The sequence below is a fragment of the Chiloscyllium plagiosum genome, chromosome 27, assembly GCF_004010195.1.
Source record: "Chiloscyllium plagiosum isolate BGI_BamShark_2017 chromosome 27, ASM401019v2, whole genome shotgun sequence".
Lineage (NCBI taxonomy): Eukaryota > Metazoa > Chordata > Chondrichthyes > Orectolobiformes > Hemiscylliidae > Chiloscyllium > Chiloscyllium plagiosum.
Genome location: NC_057736.1, coordinates 4,049,833 through 4,068,888, shown reverse-complemented (window position 1 = coordinate 4,068,888; position 19,056 = coordinate 4,049,833). Strand labels below are relative to the sequence as shown.

The 19,056-nt window shown below is 41.6% G+C and overlaps 1 long non-coding RNA gene across 1 annotated transcript in view; it reads left to right on the top strand.

Annotated features, from left to right (window-relative positions):
* Positions 1-4,501: 4,501 nt before the first annotated feature.
* LOC122563408 overlaps positions 4,502-19,056 on the top strand; it is a 21,269-nt gene continuing 6,714 nt past the window's right edge. The window contains exons 1-2 of the long non-coding RNA XR_006315585.1: positions 4,502-4,570; positions 6,559-6,613. This is a non-coding gene — a long non-coding RNA (uncharacterized LOC122563408). The remainder of the gene's footprint in view (positions 4,571-6,558; positions 6,614-19,056) is intronic.

Sequence of the window (19,056 nt, the reverse complement as noted above, 5' to 3'; positions counted from 1 at the left end):
GCAGTGACAGCCGGGTACTGAGGCTTTGCTCCGCATGTGACCGAGCAAGTTTCCAGCAGTTGGGTTAATTCATTAAGCCTGAGCTCAGTGCTGGGGATTCTGTGGAGACAGTGAGGGTTGCAGATGCTGGAAGCCAGAGTCAGTAGATCTAAAGCTGGAAAAGCACAGCAGGTCAGACACCATCCGTGAAGCAGGAAAGTCAGGTGCTGTCTGACCTACTGTGCTTTCCCACATTGATACTGATGTTGGGGAGGTGCTGTGTTCTGATGGAAGATCATCGACCTGAAACAGATATTGAACCAATTTCCATAGATGCTGCCTGATATGCCGAATCTCCCCAGCTGTATTTTTCTTAATATTGAATAAATGACTGTGCGTTGGTTGCAGATGGAATGGGTGTCACCTGCTCTCGACTCTGCTTCTCTGAATGAAATTTCTGAATCTGCAGTAACAGGTACATGGGAATTACTTGCAGCAATGCAATGTTACTGCATGGGATACTCTTAAATTACAAGCCAGGTTCTCCACCCTTGCTTCTTAAAATTCTGCTCAAATTACATGATACTGGGCAAAAGATGTGAAGCATGTTTGGACCACCCAAATGTCAGAATGCCCGCTCAATTTCTCCTCCAAAGGAAATGCAAAGTGCTATATTTATCATCAGCTTGATTGTTGGAGTTGCAAGGAAGTTGACATAGTTAGACATCAGTCTGCCTTTGGGTTTAGAACATAAGAAATGGGGCAAGAGTTGGCTTTTGCAGCTAAAGGAATAGAATGTAAAGGTAAGGAAGTATTCTTGCAGTTATACAAGGCATTGGTCAGAGTGCACCTGGAGTATTCTGCACAGTTTTGGTCCCCATATTTGAGGAAAGATGTAGTGACATTGGAGGCAGTTCTGAGGAGGTTCACTAGATTGATCCCAGAGATGTATGAAGAGAGATTGAACAGTTTAGGCCTATACTCTCTGGAATTTAGAGGAATGTGCAGAGATCATATTGAGGTCTTCAAGATGATAAAAGGTCTGGATAAAATAGACGTGGAGCAGATGTTTCCTCTTGTGGGGCATTCTAGATCAAGAGGTCATAGTCTTAGGATACAGGGTAACAAATTTAAAACAGACAGGAAGAGAAACTACTTCTCCCAAAGGGTTGTGAATCTGTGGAGTTTGCGATCCCAAAGTGCGGTGGATGTTGGGACAGTGAGTAAATTGAAGGAGGAATTAGACAGATTTTTAATTGGTAATGGTTGAAGGGAATGAGGAGAAGGCAGGAAAATGGGGGTGAGGAGCATATCAGCCTTGATCAAATGGTGGAGCAGACTCGATAGACCGAATGGCCTAATTCTGCTCCTATATCTTATGAACATATGAACTATTATGAAGGAGTAGGCCGTCTGGCCTCTCGAGCCTGCCCTGCTACTCAATAAGATCATGGCTGATCTTTTTGTGGCCTCAGCTCCACTTACCCGCCCTCTCACCATAACCTTTAATTCCTTACAGTTCAAAAATCTATCTTTGCCTCAAAAACATTCAAAGAGGTAGCCTCAACTGTTTCAGTGAGCAGGGAATTCCACAGATTCACAACCCTTTGGGTGAAGTTCCTCTTCGATTCAGTCTTAAATCTGCTCCATACTGCCTGAGTTGTGCGGCCCATGTTTTTCCAGCCTCCTGCTTATCTACCCCCTTATTTTGAGGCTATGCCCCCTATTTATAGTTCACTGCAGATTTTCTTGCCAGGGTTTACTCCCTTAGCTTTTGACTATCCCAAGGGAGTGAAGTACATGCCCAGAGCAGGGGTATTGGTTTGTGTGTGCCAGGGTGTGTGCACATGCCAATGAGCCTGCACGCTGTATGTCTAAGGGTCAAACATTCTCCAGGCTCCTCTGAAGCTTTAGCTAGGGTTGCAGGGAACCTAGTTTCAATGTGTTACCATGAGGAGCATGGAGGACTCTACACTCAAGAGGCTGTGTACTAACAGTGAGAAACTTACCTGTATGATTCACCTTTTTCAGATTGCTGTTATTCTGAAATGTGAACCAAAACTAAGAAGCAAATTAGCACAGAAAGCAAGAAGCACACTCCCACTTTTCACTTGTGCAGTGGATATATCATATGATATACTGAACACACTTTGTTTACAGAGTTCACCATTATGTACAGACCCTTGAATTCCCAAAATATTCTATGAGGATGAAATATGGAGGAGCATTTTAGTTTATGGTAGATTAATATAAATATTAAGCTAAAAGAAATCAATAACATACTCACAACATATATTAATCTTAGCTTTGCTACAGTCATGAAATGAATCAATGTGCACTTGATTACATGCCTGTAATTTTCCTTGATCACATTATCCTTTTGTATAGCTAAGACCTAGGACATCTGGTTATTAGTACAGTGCAGTTATTCTCAAATTGAATGAATGGAAGATAATATTGTGTATTGATTCCAAAATCACATTCAAAATTAACAAAATTGTGTGTGAAAAATAATCAAACATTGATCTGAATCTTGGCTGAAACTCAGTGATGAGAATAATTTCCTTTTATCAGAATTTCTTTTATCATATTGCACTACACATTTCCAGCCCCTCTTATTTCAATATATTAATCCCCACCTGAATCCCCAAAGCAAATCTCCCATCCATAAAATATAAATCAGGAATCTGATGGAATCATTTCCATGTGCCAGGATGAATGCAGCTCCAATAACTGAAAATACTGGACACCATTAAGGACAAAACGCCTTCTTGATCTGAGCTCCATCCACCAACTTAAGCATCATTGTCTTCGACGAAAAGTGCGGCGCTGGAAAAGCACAGCATCCGAGGATCAGGAACTTTCCTGATGAAGGACTTATGCCTGAAACATTGATTCACCTGCTTCTCAGATACTGCCTGACCACCTGTGCTTTTCCAGCACGATGCATTTTGACTTTGATACTCTAGCATCTGCAGTCCTCAATTTCTCTTATTCACCATTCTCCACCTCATCTACAAGATGCCCTGCAGCAGCTCACCAACGCTCCTTTAATAGCATCTTCCTGACCTGTAACCTCTAACATCCAGCAGCAGATAGAAGGGAACACCACTGATCGCAAGATTCCGTCCAAACCACATACCATCCTGACTTGAAAAGACCTCACAGTTGCTTCATTGTCACTGGGTCAAAATCCTTTCCTCGTGGGACTGTGGGTGTCCCAACAACCAAAAGACTGCAGTTAAACAAAAAACAAGACAGCTTGTGACCACCCTCTCAAGGACAATTAAGGATGGCAATAAATGCTGGCCTTCCTAATCTCATCAATGTCACATGAACAAATAAAGTAAAAAATGAGCAGTTGATCTGCTAGTTTCATATGCAAATATGTGTTGAAGATCCATCCAATAATCTTACTCCTGAAGTTGATAGTTTGAGCTTGATCTCTCTTTTGTTTGACTGACTTGGCTACATAAGTCAGAATTCTGTTTGCTTTGTTAATTATGCATTGCTTTTGTTTTCCCTTGAAAATAGCTTGAAGCGGGTAATCTTACAGAATATGAACAATGGTTTGCTATCCATTATTTCAAACCTCTCTGCACCTTTTATGACTTCCCTTCTTTTCTGTCCTTTTACTGTTCAACTATTGAAATATGTTCCTACCATCATGTTTTGCATCTACAGTCAGACTGTTTTTCAAATTCTGCTTTACACCAATGACCTCCCTCTGAATATAATTTTGCAGCTTCATTTCAGACAGCATCTCCCTTATCATACCACAGGCTGTGTAGAGGGTAATATTGCTCCATAGTTAATTTATCACTTGTTTAAATTCTAGGCATATATTTATTCTCATTACTTAGCATATGTCATTAAAGATATTGAACTTGTCCTGTGTTTAGATGTTTTCAAACAGCATCATCTCCAAAAACTTTCTTTCATTTAATTGAATTTAACTCTTTATGCAATATCTCATTGTTGATCATTGATTTTTTTTAACCCCTGATCAGTTTGAACTTGATCCTTCTGCGTTCACTGTTACCCAAGGGGCTTAAGCTTTTTTGTTCACTGAGTCACTTATGACTCCCAGCTCAACATGCTCAAAGCGATTTCTCATGGCTTTCGTGATGCCCCAGCGACAAAACAATCCTGTAGTACATTTATTAACTCTAACTGCAAACTGGAAAGGAGAGGGAAAATCGCTTGCCTTTTCCAGGTTTGTATTTGGTGGTTAGATCTTCCCTATTGCGACAACTTCCATGTTCTCACTTACCCTTCTGATCTCTTCATCAAGCAAGTTTCCTTTGTACTAGTGGTGACTTATTGGTGTGCATCCTGTCCTTAATATAATTTTCTTTTAACCTCCAAAAGTAACTATAGTAGCAGAGGACTGCTCTCTCGACAAATGGTTCTTGACAATCCTAAGGTCACCACACTTCAGGCGAGGGGTGAAGTTGGGAAGGAGAGTCCTCCGTGATAACCTCCAGCTGGTGCAGGAATTGAACTCACACTGTTGACATCACTCATCACCAACCATCCAACCAACTGAGCTAAACGACCCCCAAAATATCAAACAAGAGCAAGGAATTGTGTAAGTTTTCATTTTGCACATAGTCAATTTTATTTGCCTCTCAGGTTTTCCTGATATCTTAGCTCATTGCTGATTAAACAATTATTTCCATTAACTCCCAGTATAAATGTATTTTTTTAAAAAAGTTCCATCCAGTAAATTATTATTTTGATTCACTGTAACACTTGAAAAGTAATTCCATCCGAATTATATCTGTTTATGTCACAGATGCCCCAAAACTTAAAATCAAGAATTATTTTCATTTTGCCAAAACAATATTGAGATGGCTAAACATCTGATTAAACCAAATCTCGCCCGAATAAGGTAGATGGTCTGGTTAGTAAAGTTTAAATTTAACCCAAGAGAAAGAAATTCCACTCTTACAAGTAAAACTACCAATTCTGTACAAATAATTTATTCAGCTAAACAGCCCAACTGCCTGTTCAAGGTTGATACAGAAGCTCATGTAACACCATGAGAGAAAGCTAAGGAAGACGCCCAGTCTCCTGTTCAACATACATCCCTCAACTAACAGGAAATAGATTAACTGACCATCCATGGTAGTTTTAGCTTGCTGTGTATAAATTGCCTGATTCTTTGCTTATAATAACCATTGAGGAACTTCATAAATAATTTATTGAATATCAAACCCTCTATATTAATCTGAAATCATGATTGAGCATCTTATAAATGCAGATTTCTTTCAAATGATATGAGCAGATGTTTAAAAAAGTTTGCTGTGCCAAATATCACAACGTGCTGTGCCAGTGTGAGTAGGCAAAATAAATAAGGCCATTCTGCTCACTCCAACCTTCAGTATCTGCTTGGTTTAGCATAGGACACACATAACAAAACTGCAAGAACCTTTAAACCAAATTGCAATGAGGGAAATCAAATTACTCTGTTATCAACACCATTACCGGTATGTCAATTTTGTATGAATAATGGATTACTTAATATAAATGCTGACCTCTTAGTGTTGCTCTTAATAACTCCATTTCAAGGCATTACAATTACTTGCCCTTTTTAAATTTTCTTCATGTGAAACAATTACCAATGTGAAACTAAAAAACTACTGAACACAACCTAATTGAATGGCTAGTTATGTAAAATATTTTTCATAACGAAGCAGATTCCAATATTTTATTTTCTTTCAATTATAAGATATCAGTAAATTAGCTCTCTACTTCATGAGATACGTCCTATGAAGGACAAGTAAGTCTCACGCATTTGCCGCCTATCCCTGAGAGCACACAAATTGATTGGCCACCAGGCCTTTTCAGAAGTGCTTTTGGAGTTAAATGTAGGCCGGACTGAGTAAGGATGGCAGAGTTCCTTCCCTAAAGGATACGAGTGAAGCAGACAGGTTTTCACAATTATCAATTGTAGTTTTGATGGTTACCATCACTGAGCCTAGCTTCATATTCCAGATTTATTAATTGAATTTAAATTCCACATCAGGGAGCATTTGAACCTGTGCCCCTAAAGCATTAGTCTGGTCTCTGGATTGTTCTTCTTTAACATTATCTTCTTGGTCATGGTGACCCATTCAATTTAGCTACATACTGTAACTGCATTGTGTGTCAGATCAATGTCAAATTCTATTTACTCTCTCACAGGAGACCATTCTTGAAATAAAGTCTTTCTGTAATGACAAATTAGAAAGAAAATATGGAGCATCACAAAAATGACACCCTAACTTGCAAAAATCTTGCTTTGTAAATGTGAAAGGAAGCAGGAAAAGAAGTTTTTGCAGAAATACATAAATCAAGCATCACTTCCCTAACGCCTTGTTCAAGTAAAACTGACACATTTCAAGGGCAGATAACACTTTATGAAGAAAGCGCACGACAAGCATCTTGCCTGAAGCAGCTTCTGTCAGTGCTCAGTGGGATGTTCTATGTACATGCATTCTTTGAGGAATGTTATTGGTGATAAAGCCCAAGCTGCTGAGAAACAGATATTATTTCATTTCATTGAACCATGTTTGTCTCACGTTCTTTCCGCAGAAGTGAGTATTCGAGCAGAATGCAATTTTTCAATCAATGGAGAGATAGATACCTGGTAAGTAAATGCTGCCATGTATTTTTTTTCATTTCCCTCACCTGCTCATCTCATATATTTTGTTTTCTTATACTGGTGATTTGACAATGATGACTTCAGTAGATAAGCTTAGAGTTTACTCATTTTGAACTGGCATGTTCATATGACAGCAGTCCCAGATTAACACATCATTTCACTCCACTTTATAGAATCGTAGAAACCTCATAGTGTGAACACTTTTTTTTAGATTACTTGCAGTGTGGAAACAGGCCCTTCGGCCCAACAAGTTCACACTGACCCTCCGAAGAGCAACCCACCCAGACCCATTTCCCTACACCTAACACTACGGGCAATTTTAGCACGGCCAATTCATCTAACCTGCACATCTTTGGACTGTGGGAGGAAACCAGAGCACACAGAGGAAACCCACGCAGACACGGGGAGAATGTGCAAACTCCACACAGACAGTTGCCCGAGGTGGGAATCGAACCTGGATCTCTAGCGCTGTGAGGCAGCAGTGCTAACCACTGTGCCACCGTGCCACTTACTAAGAGAAAAAAAATCAATAAATTCAGATTTAAACATCACCCAACAATTCAGTAAAATTGTAATAATTAGATTGGATCTGGGTGAATGGAAATTCTTATTGCTTTCCAATTGATTCATGCCAAACCCATGAAATCATCTGCCACATGCCTCGCAGGAACAAATCAGATCCCAGAACTATGAGCAAGGAAGAAACTGAAAAGTTTGGTTCTCAAACTTGTCACTTCTGCCAACTTTGTTTTCAGGCTGAGTACATTAACGGACTCAATTTGTTACTGCATCCTTTAGCCAGCTGCATCCATCTCCATTTCAAACACAATTTGACTTTGCAATATGATAGGCCATTGAATAGTTTAAGCTGTCCTGCCATGTTAGCCTCCCTCCTCTCATTCCCACTGCCATACTGTACTGCTGGCAACCTTACTGGAAGTCTTAAGCTAACCATCTGACAATGAGCAAGCAGCTAAACAAATAATACCAACATCGATAAATAGGTGTTCACCAAATCAGTAGTTATGTACTAAAAATAATGTCTCATTGTTGCACCTTTTTTTAATTCTTGAGGTGTTTCCATTTAAAAACAAGGAGGGTTTTCTTTTGTTTTTTGTGGGAGTCATTAATTCCATTTGGGCACAACAACATGGAAATCTCACAATATCTTCTGCCTGCCTTAAAATGGATCATTACAAAGTCATTGCATTTTTTTGTTACTATTGAAAACGGCAGACAGCAGTGTGGCATTCCCAAACTGTATTCATTGCCTAGCTCTTTTTGCAGCACATGCCGTTGGCTTCATAGAAACATTTAAGGCCAAAAAAGTGACTGACAAGACTTGATTTAACTAACCCTAGGGACTCATACTCCCTGACAGCTGTTAGGATAACTGACTATTGCTGCAAACCATTGCTTAGTTTTTGAATCCTGTACAATGTAATGACGCACAAGTAACCTTGGCACCGTGAATAGTGATATTTTGACCTTGTCCTTCAAGCCAACACCAGTTGTATTAACTGCACTTTGTGTGCATGTTGACAGTGTAATTATGGGACTAATATATGGTATGAAGCATTCTGTACAATATCAGCAAAAGTACAATGAAAATCAGCTGTTTTATAGATATTGTCTGAGGCACAGATTGAATTGAAATCATGCTGTGTGATGTTACTAAACATATTAGTGAATTTATATGAAATATCATTGTTTTTAATGAAGGTGTCAACTCATTTATTTGATTTTGATTTGATTTGACTTAATTTGATTTACTACTGTCACGTGTGCGGAGGCACAGGGAAATGTGTTGCTTTACCTACTTTATGGGCAGATCGTACTATATAAGAGCATCAGAGTAACAGAACAGAGTGCAGGATATAGTGTTGCAGCTGCTGAGTAGGTACAGAGAGAGATCAACATTAACATTAAAGAGGTCGATTCAAAACTCTGATAACAGCAGGCAAGAAGCTGTCCTTGAATATATTCATACGTGTATACAACCTTTTATATCTCCTGCCTGACAAAAGAGGTTGGCAGAGAGAATAACTAGGGTGGGAGGGGGTCTTTGATCATGTTAGTTGCTTTCCCAAGGCAGCGGGAAGTATAGATGGAATTGATCAATAGGAGACTGGTTTGCGTGATGGACTGGACTATGTTCATGAATCTCTGGGGTTTCTCATAGTTTTGGGATGAGCAGTTGCCGAACCACACTGTGATGCACCCAGATAGGATGCTTAGTATGGTGCAACTGTAGAAATTGTTAAGAATCTTAATGGACATGCTGAATTTCCTTTGCCTCCTGGGAAGTTTGGGATTAATGATTGAAACCGTCTTCAATCTGAAGATAACTCTGGATAGAGTTCTCACTCAACTGGGAAATTCCCTCATCTGCTGTCGGCAAAGGCAAATTGATCAATCTCCTCATTTTTTCACTTGGCAATGCAATCAGGTTATCTGCTGAACAACAGGTTGACTATCACATGTTGCATGGATATTATAAATAATTATCCTATCAGAGCAAAATTTCTCCAGAATAGGCCCATTTTTCTTGAGTAGTATAAGTGACATATTATCTTAGTCTGTAAACTTTCCTATACCGAACAGGTAATCAGCCTCAGTCTGAATCAGAATTACATCTGACAATGCAGTTCAATTCGAGGTACAGTATTTTTATTTAGTCTATTCAGCCATATTTGGGGGCAGCACAGTGGCTCAGTGGTTAGCACTGCTGCCTCACAGTGCCAGGGATCCAGGTTCAATTCCACCCTTGGGCATTTGTCTGTGTGGAGTTTGCACATTCTTCCCATGCCTGCGTGGGTTTGCTCCGAGTGCTCCGGTTTCCTCCCACAGTCCAAAGATGTGCAGGTTAGGTGAATTGGCCAGGCTAAATTGCCCATAGTGTCAGCTGAATTAGTCAGGGTAAATATAGGGTAGGGTAATGGAACTGGGTGGGTTGCTGTTCAGAGGGTCAGTGTGGACTTGTTGGGCCAAAGGGCCTGTTTCCACATTGGAGGGAATCTTGTCTATTATGACTTGAACTGCAAGATTAGATTAGATTCCCTACAGCATAGAAACAGGCCCTTCAGCCCAACAAGTCCTCACCAACCCTCCAAACAGTAACCCATTCAGACTCACTTCCCCACATTTACCCCTGCACCTAGCACTATGGGTAGTTTAGCATGGCTAATTCACCTGACCTGAACAACTTTTAGAATGTGGGAGGAAACCAGAGCACCCGGAGGAAACCCACGCAGACAAAGTGAAAACTCCACACAGACAGTCACCCGAGGCTGGAATCAAACCTGGGTCCCTGGTGCTGTGAGGCAGCAGTGCTAACCGCTGAGCCACCATGCTGCCTGCTAGAGTCCTTCCAATGCATTAGCCTGAGATGCTGGATTACTGATCGAGTGACATTACCCACTACACCACCATCTTCCTCAAAGTAATCCAAGGCAATTGCACTAATCTCCTTCACTGACTCCCCTTAAAGACCTCTTTCTGTCTGACGCAAATTAGACTTGAGCCCAGGGCATCTGGTCCAAAGGTAAGGACACTACCATTTCACCACAAGAGCCTTTGCTGTTCAATGATGTAGTTATAACTTCTATACACTTGTTTTCCAGTCTCATCCACTTATGTGAATCCTATATGGGACATTCTAATCTCACCACAGGAGACTATCAAAGGCAACAGTTTATAAATGAGTGATATAGATCTGCTGATATACAACTGGTATTTTGCATGACTTCCCAGACTATTGTCTAGCAGCCCCAAATGCCTGTCACAAAATAAACAAACGGTCTTAAAATCATGCTTCCAATTTAACAGAATAGTAGAGAATAGAAATGAAGACTCACATGTCTCAAAATGAACATCAGTATTCTCAGTGCAGACGCGATGTCCAGAACATCTACCTTCTGTGCTGTATCATTTCATGTCTTATTTTTAAATTGAATATCTTTCCAATTTGAAAAGATTCCAATCGCCAGAAAATACATCAGATTGCCACTAGAATTGAATTGAACTGAATTTATTGTCATGTGTACTGAGGCACAGTGAAAAGCTTTGTCTTGCGAGCAATACAGGCAGATAACAGAGTTAAATAGCAGAGCTAAGTAAATAATAGGTAAACAGCGGCAAAACCAAAAACAGAGGTACAGGTGAGTGTTAAGAGTTTGTGAGTCCATTCAGTGTTCTAACAACAGTAGGGTAGACACTGCTTCGAAACCAGCTGGTGCGTGTGTTCAGGCTTCTGTACCTTCTCTCTGATGGTAGAGGCTGTAGAAAAGCATTGCCAGGGTGGGATGGATCTTTGAAAATGCTGGCGGCCTTTCTTTGACATTGGGCCTAGTAAATGGATTCTATAGATGGGAGATTGGTCTTTATGATTGTCTGGGCCGAGTTCACCACTCTCTATAACCGTCTCCGATTTTGAATGGTACAGTTGCCATACCAGGTAGTGAGACATCCAGACAGAATGCTCTCGATGGCGCACCTATAAAAATTGGCAAGGGTATTCGCTGTCATGCCAAATTTTCTCAGCTGCCTGAGGAAGAGGAGATGTTGTTGGACCTTTGTAACCAGTGCATCCTCATGAAGACTCCTAGAAAGCTTGTTGTGGATGACCACTCCCAGGAGCTTGACACTCTCCACTCGTTCCAGGTCTGTGCTGTTAATGTGTAGGGAGAGCATGAATAACATCCCGCCGAAAGTCAATAATGTGTTCCTTGGTTTTGCTGGCATTGAGAGCTAGGTTGTTCTCAGTGCCCCATTTTTCCAGGTCTTCTACCTCCCGTCTGTAGTCTGTTTCGTTGCCATTTGAGATTCGACTGACTATGGTGGTGTCATCAGCAAACTTGTAAATGGCATTAGTCTGGTATTTGGTGACGCAGTCATGGGTATACAATGAGTATAGTAGGGGCTGAGTACTCACCCCTAGAGGATTCCAGTGTTGAGTGTTAGTGAGGATGAAACCTTGTCCCAAATTTTCACTGATTGTGGCCTATGGGTCAGATAACTGAGGATCCAGTTGCAGAGAGTAGGGCTTAGTCCGAGATCATTAAGTTAGTAATCAGTCTTGAGGGGATAATCGTGTTGAAGGCTGAACTGTAGTCAATGAGTAGGATTCTTACGTAGCTGTTCTTGGTGTTAAGATGTTCTAGGGAGGAGTGAAGGACAAGTGATATGGCAACTGACATGGATCTGTTAGTCATAAGGTAAATTGGAGTGGGTCAAGAGTAGTGGGGATGCTGGAGTTGATTAATGCCATGACCAGCCTTTCAAAGCATTTCTTGACCACCGAAGTTAGGGCCACTGGGCGGTAGTCATTGAGACATGCTGCATGAGCGCTCTTAGGCACAGGGATGATGTTGGCCCTCTTGAAACAAGCAGGGACAGTGGCCTGCTGCAGGGAGAGGTTGAAGATGTCCGAGAAGACATCTGCCAGTTGATCTGCACATGCTCTGAGTGCACGGCCTGGTACTCCGTCTGGTCCCATCACTTTCCTTAGATTCACACGAAGGAAAACTGATCTGACCTCTGATGCAGTGAGTGTTGGGATAGGTTCGCCAGGACTTTTCGAAATAGGTGTTACCTCTCCACCGACATTCTGCTCAAAGCGAGCATAGATGGCGTTGAGACGGTCTGGGAGGGATGTGTCATTGTCTTCTATCTTGCACTGTCTCTTTTTAGAACCTGTGATGTCATTCAGTCGTTGCCATAGTCGCTGGGGGTTTTCTGGGTCTGTAGTTTGGATTACTATTGGTCCTTGGCTGTCTTAATGACTCTGCAAAGGTCATACTTGGATTCCTTTTAATTGAATGGGTCTCCTGATCTGAAGGCCTCACCCCTGGTTTTTAGTAGGTTTTGTATTTCCTGATTCATCCAGGGTTTCCTTTTGGGGAACACCCGGATTGACTTCCTCCACACACTTGCTGATAAAGTCTGTGACGGTCGTGGCATATCATCCAAGGTACCTGCTGCCTGTTTGAACACGGCCCATTCATCCGATTCTAGACAGCACCAGAGTTGACCCTCTGCCTCCTCCGACCAGCACTGGACCTGTATCCGTGAAGGGGCCTCCAGCTTGAACTTTTGCCTGCAAGCCAGGAGAAGAAACACGGCATTGTGGTCACAGTTCTGGAAATTAAGGTGGGGGATGGAGTGGTAGGCATCTTTCACAGTGGTCTAACCCTGATGAAGGGCTTATGCCTGAAATGTCGACTGTCCTGCTCCTCGGATGTTGCCTGACCTGCTGTGTTTTTCCAGCACCACATTCTTGACTCTAATCTCCAGCATCTACAGTCCTCTCTTTCATTTAGTTGATTTTAACGCTACAGACCCAGAATCCTCAACCACTCCTTCTACAACAAGCTCTTCATCCCCGGGATCATTCTTGTAAACCTCCTCTGGACCCCTTCCAACACCAGAACATCCTTCCTTAGATATGGGGACTAAAACAATATTCCAAATAATGTCTGACCAGAGCCTTCCACAGCCTCAGCAGTACATCTCTGCTCTTTGTATTCTCACCTTTTTGAATGAATTTTAACATTAATTTTGCCTTCCGAACTACCAACTGAACCTACGTGTTAACTTTAAGAGAATCCTGAAGTATGCTTCCTAACTCCCTTAGTGCTTCAGATTTTCAAAGCCTTACCCATTTAGAAAATAGCCTACACTTCTATTCTTCCTATCAAAATCCAATATATTTCCTGTGGGAGCATTTTTGCCTTTTTTTTATCTAGCTGTTATGAAATCCCTTTAAACATCGCTGAAACAAGCAAAACAAAATCCAGTATTATGGTTGAAAATGATGTCTGCTGTTAAAATTTTCAAATACCTGTAGAAATTTTTATTAAGGCCATAACAAGTGTCCAATAGGTTTCTGTTGCACCAGAACCTCTTTGCTTTAATTTCTAGAGAGTACCTTTGTCCCTTACTTCATATTCAACCATATTTTAATGGGAGTATTACATGGGTTTCTATTCTGCCAGATCTATCCCCATGTGTACTGGCAACAGAAATCTCTGCCTCAACACATGCCTGGGTTCTGACATGATGTTAGAACATAGAACATTACAGCACAGTACAGGACATTTAGCCCTCGATGTTGCGCCGACTTGTGAAAACAATCTGAAGCCCATCAGATTATTCCATTATCATTCATATATTTATCCAATGACCATTTAAATACCCTTAAAGTTGGCGAGTCTACTATTGTGAGAAAGTGAGGTCTGCAGATGCTGGAGATCAAAGTTGAAACTTTATTGCTGGAACAGCACAGCAGGTCAGGCAGCATCCAGGGAACAGGAGATTCGACGTTTCGGGCACAGGCCTGAGGAAGGGCCTGTGCCCGAAACGTCGAATCTCCTGTTCCCTGGATGCTGCCTGACCTGCTGTGCTGTAAAGAGTCTACTATTGTTACAGGCAGAGCGCTACTAGTCTCTGAGTAAAGAACCTACATCTGACATTTGTCCGATATCTATCACCCCTCAGTTTAAAGCTATGTCCCCTTGTGATAGCCATCATCAATCCAAGGAAAAAGGTTCACACTGTCCACCATCTCTCATCCTCTGAGCATCTTGTATGTCTTGATTAGGTCACCTTTTAACCTTCTTTTCTCTATTGAGAAGAGCCTCGAGTCCCTTAGCCTTTCCTCATAAGACCCCTCTATACCAGGCAACATCCTGGTAAATCTCCTCTGCACCCTTTCCAATGCTTCCACATCCTTCCTATAATGCAGTGACCATAACTGTATGCAATACTCCAAGTGCAGCTGCACCAAAGTTTTGTATAGCTGCAGCATGACCTCATGACTCCAAAACTCAATCCCTCTACCAATGAAAGCTAACACACCATATGTCTTCTTACCAACCCTATCAACCTGGGTGGCAACTTTCAGGGATCTAAGCACATGGATACCAAGATCTCTCTGCTCATCCACACTACCAAGAATCTTACCATTAGTCCAGTATTCTGTATTGCTGTTACTCCTTCCAAAGTGGATCACCTCACAATTTTCTGCATTAAACTTCATTTGCTATCTCTCAGCCCAGCTCTGTAGCTTATCCATATCCCTCTGTAACCTGCAAAATCTTTCTGCACTATCCACAACTCCACCGACCTTAGTGCCATCCACAAATTTACTAACCCATCCTCTGTACCCTCATCCAGGTCATTTATAAAAATGATAAACAGCAGTGGCCCCAAAACAGATCCCTGCGGTATACCACTAGTAACTGAACTCTGGGATGAACATTTCCCATCAACCGTCACCCTCTGTCATCTTTCAACTAGCCAATTTCTGATCCAAACTGCTAAATCACCCTTAATTCATGCCCCTGTATTTTGTGCAATAGCCTACCATGGGGAACCTTATCAAAAGCTTTACTGAAATCCAAATACACCACATCAACCGCTTTACCCTCATCCACCTATTTGGTCACCTTCTCAAAGAACTCAATGAGGTTGCAACAGTAGTAGACTCCTGACTGGGGGCCTTTCTGATGAAGGGCTTTTGTCCGAAATCTCGATTCTCCTGCTCCTCGGATGCTGCCTGACCTGCTGTGCGTTTCCAGCACCACACTCTTGACTCTCATCTCCAGCATCTGCAGTCCTCACTTTTGCACAGTAGTAGACTCGCCAACATTAAGGGCATTTAAATGGTCATTGGATAAACATATAGGTGATAATGGAATAGTGTAGGTTAGATGGGCTTCAGATTGGTTTCACAGGTTGGTGCAACATTGAGGGCTGAAGGGCCTGTACTGTGCTGTAATGTTCTATGTTTGTGAGGCATGACCTACCCTTCCCAAAACCATGTTGACTATCCCTAATCAAATTATTCCTTTCTGTTGGCAGAAAACTCCTGCAGTGCAGGGGCACATTGAATGGAGATGTTTATGTTTGCTCTCCTAGCTGCCTTACAGTGGAAACAGCAAATTAGTGTGTGGTCCAGGAAGTTTTCCTAAAGCAGGAAAGTCAGAGTGTTTACACTGCAGAGCTGTTTCTGATGGCACTCGCACACACTTCCAATAAACATCCTGCTGAGTCGGGTTGCCTGAGTCATTATTATCTGTCTCAGAATAAAAAAAGAGCTTCACTAGTTTGAGAGTTTCAATCAATATTCCTACAGACAGAGTAGCACTTGGGACTGGACACATGGAATTTTCTGGAAAATGTATAGAGCAATGTTGTACTTAAGAAGGAAATCTGCACTTATCTGATTTGTACCAGTTTTGAGGTGAAACATCACTAATTTCCTTGATGATTTGAGCCACTTCCAAGACAATGACTGCTGAACAACTTGGCCTCTCATTTACATAGGCAGGCTTGGCCTGTCTCCCCTGGAGTTTAGACTTAATTGTAACAGACAAGATCCTGTGGGGACTGTGCTGGGTGGATGTTGAAAGAATGTTTCCGTTTGTGGGAGATTCCAGAGTAGGAAGTTTTTATTCTCTCAGATGGTGGTGAGTCTTTGGAGTTCCCTTCCTCAAAGGCAGAGGATGCAGAATCTTCAAACATTTTTAAGGCAGAGGATGATAGATTCTTGAATTACCAAGGGGATGCAAGATTATCAGGGATTTGCAGGAATGTAGAATTCAGGTCAAAATCAGATTAACAATCCTATTTGGTATTGGAAGGATTTTGTGGATCTGTCTCCCAATCATGAGAGCTGTCAGAGATGGTATACCATTGCTATAGATTACATTAGATTAGATTACATTACAGTGTGGAAACAGGCCCTTCGGCCCAACAAGTCCACACCGACCCGCCAAAGCACAACCCACCCATACCCCTACATTTACCCCTTACCTAACACTACAGGCAATTTAGCATGGCCAATTCACCTGACCTGCAGATCTTTGGACTATGGGAGGAAACCGGAGCACCCGGAGGAAACCCACGCAGACCCACGCCTTGAGGAGTAACTTGTAGACTTGGCAAATCATAGATTTTATGAATACTGCACTCTGTGAGACTCAGGGTAGTGAGGAGAAGAGTAATGTTTTGAGTATCCCTCTTCTTGGACATGTCTTGGAAGTGTGCACTAGTGAACAACAGTCCTTTGTCAGACACAATATCCTGACATATGCAAAACATTCTGAACATGGTGGTCAATGTGCCAACAACTGCTGCTCTAGTGAAATCTTTGATATGTTTGTTACTGTAATAGTCGCCTGGATGTATTTGTATCCTTGGTCTTGGAAGATATCAGTTGCAATTTTGTAGCACGGCTCAGAAGGAATTTTGAATGGAAGGAAAGATTTTGTCAACTGTGGAGGTTGATTAAGATTTCTGCACAACCTAATCAATTGATCAATTTCCTTACTGATGCCAGGCTGGTAGATGGTTTCATGTGCCAATCTCTTGTCCTTTTTTGTCCACTTGAATATGTGTAGATGGTTAAGCAACATAGAACTTGTGGAACAATCACTTGTATACCATTGAAAATTACACTCTTAGAGAATGTTAGTTCATCTCTGAATGAGCGGGAAGAATATAATGTACAGGGATCTGTTGAATATATTCAGGCTGCCTGTTGATGAGGTCATCTTGAGCTGGTGCTTTCTGACTCTGCTCTGCCTGGCAATGAGCAAGAGTTTCCATTTCTACATTGGAATAGTTTGTCTGACCCATCATAATGACTTTACAATGAAATACAATAGGTTTGTCTTCCTGTAATAACCATGCTCTGAGGTCTTTCTGAGACGCATCTGCTTCCAATGTGTTAAGCTTGAAGGAATCATGTTGAAGAACACATTTGCTCACTGAGAAAGCATTTCTGAGAATTTTTTTAAAAAGTGCTGGTAATCTACCTGCCACGTGTACAGTGTATCTGTGTGAATAAATTCTCAAAGAGTAGAGGATGATTGAAACATTCAAAATACATGTGAAGAAAGACATATTTAACTTGTGGTGCAGGCATCTTCTAGATATCTTCTGTTTTGGCAGAATCAGATCCAATCCTGTTTGAAGAGTAGATTGAACCAAAGAAATTGGTTTGCCCAATGTTGATTTAACAGGCTCTACTTCTGAAAACAAGAGCATGTTTCCTTGCTACTGCCATGAAATGGTGACAGTTCATATCTGTCAGGATCATTACAAGGTCAGCTAGGTGGACCTCACAGAATGTGAGTTCCCTGACTGAGGCTGTTAACCTAGTTCAATCGGGGAATCCTGGCTGACAGACAAGAACTGAAGTGTCGGACATCGTAAAAACCGGAAGAGCTGCAGATGCTGTAAATTGGAAACAAAATCAGGAGTTGCTAGAAAAGCTGAGCTGGTCAGGCAGCATCTGTGAAAAGAAATCAGAGTTAATGTTTTGGGTATGGTGATCATTCCTCAATGGACCCGAAACATTAGCTCTGATGTCTCTTCACAGATGCTGCCAGGCCTGCTGAGCTTTTCCAGCAACTTCTGTTTTTGTGTCAGACATCCTGTTCATTACGAGAGCTGGCTCTAACAGAGTTAGAACAGTGTCAAGGACTCTCCATGTGTAAGTAAAAGGTGACTTGGTAACAGGATACCAGCCTTTGTCGGGTTATTCCAGTGTCATGCCCATGTTTGGTCTTCCCAAGAATTGTGACATCATTACAATTCAGAGACAGATTATCCATGACACAAACCAAATGTTGTTGGGCTATACCTTGTTTTCTGAAAACTGGAAGATTTTGTCAAAATCTTTGCAGTCATTACATGAAATACTGGAGGATTTTTGTTCTTCTTAATCTTTTGTTTCCCAAAGCAGTGATAAATTTGATTTTCTGTCTTTATCATATATCTGTTGATCATTGAAATACATAGGTACATTCCTTCTTTAAATTACTGAACTTCTGACAAAATACTGACCAACTCTGTTTCTCACTCATTGATGTACCAGACCTGCTAAATTTCTCCAGCACTTTCTGTTTCTATTTCAGATCTCAAGCAACTGCAATAATTTGTTTCCACTAGATTAATAACAGGGAAATGAAGAGAAGGTTGTTAATTACATGGCATGGTGGCTCAGTGGTTAGCACTGCTGTCTCACAGCACCAGGGACCCAGGTTCGATTCCAGCCTCAGGTCTGTGTGGAGTTTGCACATTCTCTCGTGTCTCTGTGTGTTTCCTCCGGGTGTTCCAGTTTCCTCTCACAATTCAAAAGATATGCAGATCAGGTGAATTGACCATGCTAAATTGCCCATTGTGTTAGGTGCATTAGTCAGGGGTAAATGTAGGGTAGGGGAATGGATCTAGGTGGTTTACTCTTCAGAGGGTTGGGGTGGACTTGTTGGTCTGAAAGGCCTGTTTTCACACTGTAAGATGTGATGCAGAGCTTGGCTAAGGAATGGCAGATGGAGTTCAACCCTGCCAAGTGTGAGGTTGTCCATTTTGGAAAGACAAATAAGAATGCGGAATACAGGGTTAATGGTAGGGTTCTTAGT